Here is a 10346-nt window from a genome sequence, read left to right as displayed (position 1 = left end):
CATGGACACCATTTCATGATTTCTACTAGTATCCCCCACATTGATAATCATGCGGGAGACAGCTCAATTGATGCTGATTGGAGAAATCATTTCTGTTAATACATATTTCTTAGCATCTCACTTTCTGCTATAGCAAAATTCACCAGTTTGGTAAAGGAGGCACTAAATATCTATCAATTTTTTGAAAATAAAGTTTTTTTCCCTCAAGTTTCTTACCTTTAGTATCTCTGTTATATATATGATTAGTTTATTATTGATTCATTTTGAGCAAAAATTAACATGGCATGTAACCAGGGGCTTGGAGATTCTATTACCTTTCTGGAGTGGGAGTAGATAGGAGTTCTCAGGCTCTAGGGAAGTAGCGATTGAAACTTACCAGTCAGTGCTTCTCTAGCCCATGGAGTAACAAGAAAACACGGCATTTAGATCATGACTTTTGGTCCATAAGATGAAGTACCCATGTCAAGGATGAGCCCTGGAACCTGGGGAATGAGGTTTTCCTTTCAAATGGTTGTCAAGGATGTGAGAGGGGAACAGGCCAGGAAGGAGAATGAGGAGAATATCTTTCAAAGTTTTTTTGTGGGGGTGGGGGTCCATTATAGTGATATATAAGAGTGGGATTCATGATGCCAAATTAATATATGCATATAACATTTGATCAATTTCAAACTTCAATATCTCCCCCTTCCTTGTTTTCCTCTCTCCCCTTGATCTGCTTGCTCTACTCTTCTGACCTTCCTTCTATTATTGTTATTTTAATTACTGTGATATATGTACATGAATATATGTAGATGATTGATTTATTGTTTTGATGTGTAATATGCATACACAGAAATAGCATAATAAGTAGATTTCATTCCTTAGTTACTTCCCAATGCCTTCCCTTTTTCCCTCCCTCTTGATTCCCTTTCTGTATTCTGGTAGTCTTCCTCCCACCAAATGCTCTTTTGATAATTATATTCTGCAGACAGAAAAGAACATTTTGTATACTTTATCCAATGCCATTACTGGAGTCATGATTAGCATCAAGAAGAAAAGCTGAACCAACCTTATTTACAATATGTTTGGAAATATTTCTGTTAATTAAGATACATTCATAGAAAGGAATCTCATAAATCACTTGGAAATTTAGAATACAGAGTAATGTGAGAAAATGTTGGACTAGCAAAGCTCTAGTTTAAACCTCATAGACAGGAAAGGAAGGTATTGAAGTTTGAAATTGATCAAACGTTATGTGCATGTATGAATTTGGCATCATGAATTCCACTCAGATATCACCATAATGAACCCCCCCCCCAAAAAAAAAAAACCTTTGAAACATATTTCTCCCATGGAAACATCAAGAAAGCACTGGAGTTGGTGAATGAGCACTATACAAAATCTATAAACAGTCAATTGTGTAAATGAACTAAAAGCACGCAATGAAGATAAACGGGATTCCAAATGGTAGGCAATTTCAGGGTGTTTTTGTCCACCATTGCCAAAGCTGCCTTGCACAGTGTGGTCTTGGTCTGTGGGTAGTGTCAACAGAGCTATCAATTTCTTTCACCCAAAACAAAGTTATGTACTGAAAGTCACTGTGTCATATTTTGTCATAGACTTTGGGAGATACGAGGTAACATGGCTGTGCTTATCATCTCTAGAACACCTTGCTTCATCCTCCCAGCCAGGGAGCAGCTTAATCTCTTAGATAGTTGTGGAGATTAAATGGCATGCCTCAGCAGATCAGAGAGGCAGCTTGATACTCATAGTCCAGAAAACACCAGATTTCATGGCATGAGATGCAAAAAATAAATTCTAAGGTACATAAATGGCACCACTTTTGTTAAGTGCCATTTTCATGTACCTTAGAAAGTGTTTGCAACAAAATCTTAGTGTACCCTAGAAAATAGAAGAAATTTCATTCTTTTTCTTTTCATTTTTAAAAGAAAATAATTAAAATAACCACCAGTAGTCTCTTCCACCGACCATGATTCTGGAAGAGTGGAGAAGAAAATGAGGCCCTTTGGGACTTTGCTACAGCTTCTGCACATTCCATGGTCAACTCTTAGAAGGGGTGGGAGGGGCAGGGAGGGGATAGGGGGATTAGCAAGGATGGTGTGATATGGTGGACATCATGTGCCCACAGTCAGGCTGGGCACAAATCACGAGCCACTCACAGTTTTGTAGATTCAAACAGCAATTCTTTATGCCTGATCTCACACCGGCCGTCTACAAACACGTTCTGGGGAAATCCACGTTCTCTGCCCAAATCCACACCTCCACTGGGCTTCTGTCTCCCAAAAATACTGTCTGAATCCCTAAGAACTCAAGAGGAACTCCGGCAGCAGGATACGCCCTATTCCCGGCAGGAATAATCTTCCTAAACCGGGAACACCCTAAACACGGATCCTCCCTGGTCCTTGAGCAAGGTCACCTTCCACTAAGCAACAGGGGGGTACGCTGGCAAGGAAATTGTCATACCTACTTGGCTAATGGCTCCCAGCACCAAAGTACATGTATGAAGACACGAATTGGTGTCAACATACTTTATACACAACCAGAGATATGAAAAATTGTGCTAATAAGAATTGTAATGCATTCTGCTATTATTTTTTCTTAAAAAAATCAATTAAAAATTACAAAAAAGGATGGAAACAAACAAAACAAAACAAAAAAGAAAGAAAGAAACCTATGGGGCTTATGTCTCCAGAGGCTTTGAGAAGTTCTCAGTGATTCTGAATGCTCTTGCATGTAGGCAAAATGCAATGAAGACTAGGGGTTTCAAGGAGAAACTTGTTATCTCTAGTGGTTGCTTTTGTTTGGCTACATCAAGGCAAAAAAAGCTTACAAAAATATCATTTTGGCTTAAACCTCATAGACAGATTTATTTCTATAACAAAAAACCCAAAGAAAGAATAAGTTTTGGATCTTGTTCACCGTGAGTCCAGAAATTCTCCCGTCTGCTCCTGGCTCTTCCATTTTGGTGGGTTGACATCATTCTCAGACCGACAGCAGACCACCCAGCACAGCAGCTCAATAACCAGTGTAGGAGGAGGAGCCACGTCTTTGTATAATAAACTTCTTAGATATTTACAGGAAAGGCAGCCCCCAGCAGGATTCTTCTCATGTGGATTACCTAGTACTGGGTCTTTTCCATGGTTACCATATGGTAAGGCCAAATGAATTAAGGTAAGTGACTCAAAGAAATAATCTAGAGGGAAAGGGGTGTTGGGGAGACAACCATCTTGGTCACTGAAGTCATAATGAAAAAACAATGATTTTTTATATTTGAGGTTTCTAGTTGCCTGGATTTTGACCTGCTTAGCACGTTCTTAAAACCTTGTAATACCTTAAGCTTTATTACAGACCAAATGAGTCTTTTGGTTGGATACTCAGTTCTAAAAGAATGGGTTCATGTAAGCACAAGTAGAACGATTATTTCTCATTATAGACATGTTTCTCCTAGGTAATGGGTACAAGGACAGACCAATAGGGGAAAATGACAGGCCTCACCCAGCAGCAAGTCAGTTACAGGAGAAATGAAGAGTGAGACGAGTCTGACCAGCTTTCACTTACTCTGTAATTCAATGCAATGTGAATACATCAGCTTGTATGGGAACTTCAAAGAGGAAAGAAGAGAGACCCAATGCCTGCAGCTTTGGTGGATCAGGAATTTGATGCATGGAGATGTGGTAGAAGCCACAGAGCAAGAGGCCTTCTTAGAATGGAAAGGTTAAAGTTAAGATTTCATCTTATTTACTTCAAGCATATTTTAGGTATGAGTAGAAATTCCTAGGGTTGAAAACATCAAATTCTAGAAGTTGAAAATGCCCCAAATCTGGAAACTCAGTTGTGTCTAGGATGAATGAGGGTGACATCAACATATCTTGGGCAGAAATTTAAACTAAGAGAAAGAAAGCAGTGTATCAAGAAGTGGGTAAAGTTAATAGTCACAATAACAGCAGCCTTAAAGGACCACATTTTTAAAGACAGTTTCCTCTTGTGATCTGAGAGGGATGTTTGGAGTCTATAGGCCTCTGCCACCACTGATCCACATTCCAGGTGCCCATTGCCTACCTTTACCCTGCACATCACCAGCCACCTGACATCTACCTGCAGAGCATCTGACTTTTGCCTGCAGACTACTCCAGACTGACCACGGAGTCCCCCCTGCTGCTTAGAAATCCATTGTCAAGGTACCTGCAGGTTTGGCTGCACATGGCACCTGCCATCTTGGGACACCAGCCAGGGCCTGGGGGTCCAGAGCCAAGGGGCCTGCAGGTTTGCTGCAGCTACCTCCACCATCTCAGGGTGAGGCTGCCTCAGTCTGGGGACACTGTCCAGGTTTGTATAATATATTGTTGGAGTACCTGAAGGTCTGGTTGCAGCTGAGGTCTTCCTGCTGGGCGTGCTAGTGGCTGCCATCTGATGGCCTCTTTGTAGGATTGCTCCTTTGTGTGAGTGTATCCCTGGTGGTCTCTCTGCAAGTTGGAAGAGCACAGAGATTGTAGGACTGCAGCAAGGTTGAGCCTGGGGAAGCTGAAGCCCAGGTCCATCAGATTGCAGTGGGGTCTGTGTGTGCAAGTCTGGGCCTGAGAAGCCTGTGGAAAGACAGAGACTGAAGGAAATTCTCTGGGTGGGGCATAGGTTGGAGAAACTCTAGAAAACTAGGCTCTCATCTGCTTAGTAAGTCCTGAAGTGAGCCGTAACTGCAGGCCCTGGATACAATGGGTGGGAAGGCTGGAAGACAGTGTGAGAGAATCTTGCTCTCTGCTGGCACTGCCAACTGGTCTGACATCCACCAGACTAGAGCTACTATCAAACTTCAGACAGCCCCCATCTACTAGCAGAGAAGAAAAGCTGAGAAAATTTTTGAAAGCCAATGAAAGCAATTGGCAATTTCCCATAGAGACTTTTCTTTCCTTTCTTTTTTTTCTTTCCCCTCTCTCTCACATCTCTACCATCTTAGAATTAAAACATTTTTACACATCAATTTATTGAAGAGTGGAAAGCTAGAACAGTATATTACAGTTTAGTTGTATATTCTTATATTTTTGACTTTAAAAAATCTGTAAATATTTTTCTCTCTCTAATCTGTCTCCTTGTATTTTCTTTCTCATTTCTCTCATGATAATAGCTAACCTCTACTAATTCCTCCTTAGTCCTTACTATAAATTTTTACCTCTATCCTCTCTCCTCCCTCATAACATCACGTCCTACACTACTTCTGTTCCATCTTTGTCCATCATTTGAAATAGTAAATGCTTTTAGCAAACTTACTGTTTATATTGTAGACAATGATTGAACACATAATTTCTGTCTATTGCAATAGAACTGTAGATGCCTTAATAGGAGCTATTAAGTTTAAGTTTGTATATTATTTGCATTGGTGCTGTTAATATTGGTCTCCCTCTTAATGGTGAGGTACTGATAGCCTTCATGATACAAGATTACAGGGTAGAAACAGTACTGCCTCAGATCCATACCACTAGATGGGAAGACACACATGGAAAAAAAAAGAGAAAAAAGCACCTCAAACAAACCAAGATGTTCCAACAATAGAATCCATAGACAGCATAGTAGAAGAAATATCAGAGAAAGATTTTATAATGTACATAGTTAAGCTGATCTGTGAAGTACAGGATAGTGTAAGGAGTGAAATCAAAGAGAATTCAGGAAGTGAAATATCACTTCAATAAAGAGAGATTGTGGAAGAAAAATGAAACAAGCAGAAATCCTCAAAATGAAGAAATCAATAAAACAAATTATAAATTCAATAGAAAACATCACCAATAGAACTTGGAAGACCACTCGGAAGACAGAACCTCAGACAATGAAGACAAAACATATACTCTTGAAAATAAAGTTGACTGCACAGAGAAGATGGTAAGAAATCATGAACAGAACTTCCAAGAAATATGGGATAACATGAAAAGACCAAATTTAAATTTATCAGAATAGACAAAGACATGGAGATACAAACCAAAGAAATGCACAATTTTCAATGACATAATATTGAAAAATTTCCCAAATCTAAAGAACAAAATGGAAAATCAACTACAAGAGGCTTACAGGACCCCAAATGTACAAAATTACAATAGACCCACACCAAGGTACATTTTAATGAGAGTGACTAACATTCAGAATAAGGGTAGAATTTTAAAGGCTACAAGAGAAAAATATCAGATTACCTTTGGGGGGGAATGAATTTAGGTTTCAGCTGATTTATCAATCCAGACCCTCAATGCTGCTTTCGTTCTTCACACAAGTGTGACCTCATGAATCTTATGGGAAATTCTTGCTTTTTGTCAAAATTCGATTGAGGCTCAAAAATTCCCTTTTCTGTCTCATCTGGAATTTTCTATGTCTCCTTTAGGGACAAAAGTATTACTAAATGCTTGGTTTAAAGTGTCTTGCTCTTAGTCATCTTTTTTTAACAGGTTATCAAAGTTGCCATTTAAAACAAGATCATTAATGTTGACGTTTTAAATTCATATTTAATATGACATACTTGTATCTTAAGTTTTTTTATAGTTTTCTTTTTCCAAAAGTGTTAATTATTATTTTTTTAAATTAAAGATTTATAGTTATATATTGTAGTTAAGTTCATCCCAGCAAAATCATATATGCATGGAAACTGATTTTGGTCATGATACCCCTTTTCCCTCCCATCCTCCCTCCCCTCTCCCATTCTCTCCTTTTTCTCCTCTACTTGACTTGCTTTCACTCATGGAGTAATTTGTATTTGATTGGTTCTTTTTGTTATATATCTTTATGTTATCCTATCTCTCCCTTTTTCCTTCCTTTATTTAACACCAGCTTCCACATATGAGAGAAATTTGACCACTGAGTTTCTGAGTTTGGCTAATTTCATTTAGCATGATATTCTCCATTTCTAACCATCTACCAGCTAATGCCATAATTTCATTCTTTTTATGGCTCAGTAGAACTCCATTGTGTGTGTGTGTGTGTGTGTGTGTGTATAATATATATATATATATATATATATATATATATATATATATATATATATCACAATTTTCTTAATCCGTTCAACTATTGATGGTTATATACATTGAGTCCACAATTTAGCTATTCTGAATTGTGCTGCTATAAACATTGAGGTGACTATCACAGTAGTATGCCAATTTTAAATCTTTTGAGAAAATATCAAGGAGAGGGATAACTGGACCATGTGGTGGTTTCATCTCTAATTTTTTCAGGAAACTTCATTCTGCTGTCCAGAGTGGTTGTGCTAGTCTGTAGTCCCACCAACAATGTACAAGTGCACCTATCCCCCCATAACCTTGCCAGCATTTACTGTTGCTTGTATTCTTGATCATTACCATTCTGACTGGAGTGAAATTAAATCTTAGTGAAGTTTTTATTTGAATTTCTCTGACTCCCAGAGATATTGAATATTTTTTCATGTATTTGTTGGGACCATTTGTGTTTCTTTTTTTGAAAAGTTTCTGTTTAGTTCTTTTTCCCATTTATTGATTGGGTTATTTGTTTTTTTGGTGTTATTTCAGTCCTTTTATGTTATGGATATTAATTCCTTATCAGAGGGGTAACTAGCCAAGATTGTCTCCCATTTTGTAGGTTACCTCTTCATACTCTTAACCATTCCTTTTCTACACCTAAGCATTTTAGTTTTTTTTTTCCTAGGTTTTATTTCTCGCACTTTGGGGATCTTGTTAAGAAAGTTGGTGCCAGTGTATTTATGATGGAGTATTGACCCTGTTTTCTTCTGGGTATTGACCCATTTCAATTTGAGTTTTGTGCAGGGAGAGACATAGGGGTCTATTTCATTATTCTACATATGGCTATCCAGTTTTCTCAGCACCATTTGTTAAAAAGGCTGTCTTTTCTCCAAGATATATTTTTGACACCTGTGTCAAATGTCAGTTATGTGCATTTGACTGTGTCCTCTATTCTATTCCATTGGTCTTTATGTTTACTTTGATGGTAATACAATGCTATTTTTGTTACTATAGCTCTATAGTATAATTTCAGATGAGGCATTGTGATGCCTCCTTCTTTTCTTTACTTACTAAATATTGTTTTGGGTATTCTGCATCTCTTACTCTAAATGAATTTAAGAATTGTGTTTTTTTCTAATTATTGTTTGGGGTTCTATATGGGATTTAATGCCATGGAGTATTTTCTCCATGTAATTGGGTATATTGACTTTTGGGGAATAAATATTATCATGATATCTTCTTGTTGGATTGTTCCCTTTACTAAGATGTAGTGGATTTCTTTGTCACTTCTGATTGATTTTTGCTTGAAATCTGTTTTGTCAGATATGAGAATAGCTACTTCTGCTTGTTTACTTGGACAATTTGTTTGGAATATATTTTGCCATACTTTCACCTTCAGCCTGGGAATATCTTTGCCTATGAGTCTCTTGTAAACAGCATATAGTTTAATCTTGCTTTTTGATCCATTCTGCCAATCCTTTTCTTTTAAATGAGGAGTTGAGACCATTAACATTCAGTGTTAGTATGGATATGTGTTTGTGGTTTCCTGCTATTTTTTTTTTTTTTTGCTATATTCTATCCCGTTTTGACTGTCTTTTGTTGGATTATTCTATCAAACTTTTATTTGTGACCTTTGAGAATCATTTTGTAGTTCCTCTGTGGAAAGTTTATCTTTGATTATTCATTGTAGCACTGGATTGGTGCTCATTAATTATTTTAGCTTATTCTTGTCGTAGGAAATTCTTATTTCCCCCTCAAATTTGAAAGTAAGCTTTGCTGGGTGTACATAGTAACATTGGCTGGAAGTTTATTTTTTATTTTATTTTATTTTTGTTTATGGCTTTGGATATCTCATTTCAGGCCTTCCTTGATTTTAGGGTCTGGGCTGAGAAATGAGTCTAAGCCTTATTGGTTTGCCTCTAAATGAGACCTGTTATTTCTCTCTTGTACTTTTAATATTCTTTCCTTATTTTCTGTTAGGTATCTTGATTATGATCTGTCTCTGTGAGCTTCTTATTTGACTAAGTCTATATGGGGTCCTATAAGTCTCTTGTAAGAGGGTATCTATTTTATTTCTGATATGGAAAAAGTTTTCTGTTACTATATCACTGAAAATGTTCTTGATGCCTTCAGATTGTATCTCCATGTTCTCTTTAATCCCAATGATTCTCAGGTTTTGTCTTTTAAAGTTTTGCCAGAATTATTGTATATTTTGGTTACAATATATAATTTTTTTCTGTTATTTACTTCTGTGTACTCAAGATCATATGGCCTGTCTTCAATCCCTGAAGTTCTGTCTTTAAGGGCCAAGGTTCTATTTTCTATGCAGTTTCTCATCTGTTAGTAATGATTTCAAGTGAGTTTCTGATTAATTATGTCTCTCTTTTTAGGAGTTCTGCTTTTGTCTTTTTACTATTTCTATTTCTTTATTAAAGTGGTCTTTCATGTTATGTAATTGTTCTTTTAATTTCTTTTTATATATCCTTTTAGTTCATTAAATATTTATATTTATCAGTTTTTTTAATAGTCTTTCTCTGGGTTTTCATGCACCTCACTTTCAGTGGGATCTTTTGTTGGAGATGTGGATTTTGGGGGGATATTTTTTTGCCTGTTTTCTCATGTTTTCTGAGATCTTGGATTTGCACATTAATTAAGGTGCATTACTCTACCTCTTTTTTGCATGTGTCCTCAGTGTGTAATTATCTTATTTATTCTCTGACTTCTCTCTACTTTTGATGTATGAATAGATAGCAAGTGTTAAGAAGGGGGACCTAGTTTCCTCTGGGGCTTAGGTCTCCTCACTTCTTTGAGTTGAACAAATGTTAGGGAATGTTTAGTTCAGCACCAGTATCTCCAAACTGTGAACTTTTAGTGTCTCTGTAGGTTTCCAGCACTTCACAGAATGAAGCAAAATAAACAATTGTAACAACCATTGCAAACAACAAACAGTAAACAGTGTTCAGTGCCCCATTCCTATTATGGCACCTTTAACATTAATTGCCACTCATTAAGAGGAATGGTGGGTTCAGCCATTGTCAAGATTAAAACCATAACCAGGAAGTAGATCTGGCTTTAAAGCAGACAACAGGCATCAACTATATCATCCTCAGCACTAAGGATTGTATTAGCACTAATGGTGGAGGCAGGAGTTATAGAAACCAATTAATTCTTAAAGATGGTAAAAATACAGCTAGTTAAGGGAAAAGAAAATGTGCTAAGAAGTTAGAAAAGACTTTGCAATTTCAAAAAGTGAACAGAAAAAATGCAGATATAGTAGGTGACATTTATTCAGAAGGAGGGAAAAAATAGAAGCAGCAAGGCATTAGGGCAAAGGAAGAGAAAAAAACAGAATTTTGTCATTAGCCTGAAAAAATAAGAAGA

At 37.0% G+C, this 10346-nt stretch overlaps 1 protein-coding gene across 2 annotated transcripts in view; it reads right to left on the bottom strand.

The window, feature by feature from the left end:
- Positions 1-2840: 2840 nt before the first annotated feature.
- Positions 2841-10346, bottom strand: part of Akr1e2 (aldo-keto reductase family 1 member E2) — a 30213-nt gene continuing 22707 nt past the window's right edge. The window contains exon 11 of one of the 2 annotated variants that reach the window (XR_013088486.1): positions 2841-4583. The gene's annotated coding sequence lies outside the window, so the exon portion shown is untranslated. The remainder of the gene's footprint in view (positions 4584-10346) is intronic. The other variant, XR_013088487.1, reaches the window with a different exon arrangement.

The sequence above is a fragment of the Callospermophilus lateralis genome, chromosome 13, assembly GCF_048772815.1.
Source record: "Callospermophilus lateralis isolate mCalLat2 chromosome 13, mCalLat2.hap1, whole genome shotgun sequence".
In the NCBI taxonomy this organism is placed as follows: Eukaryota; Metazoa; Chordata; class Mammalia; order Rodentia; family Sciuridae; genus Callospermophilus; species Callospermophilus lateralis.
Note: the sequence above shows the minus strand (reverse complement) of the source record. Positions and strands in the feature narration are given on the sequence as shown.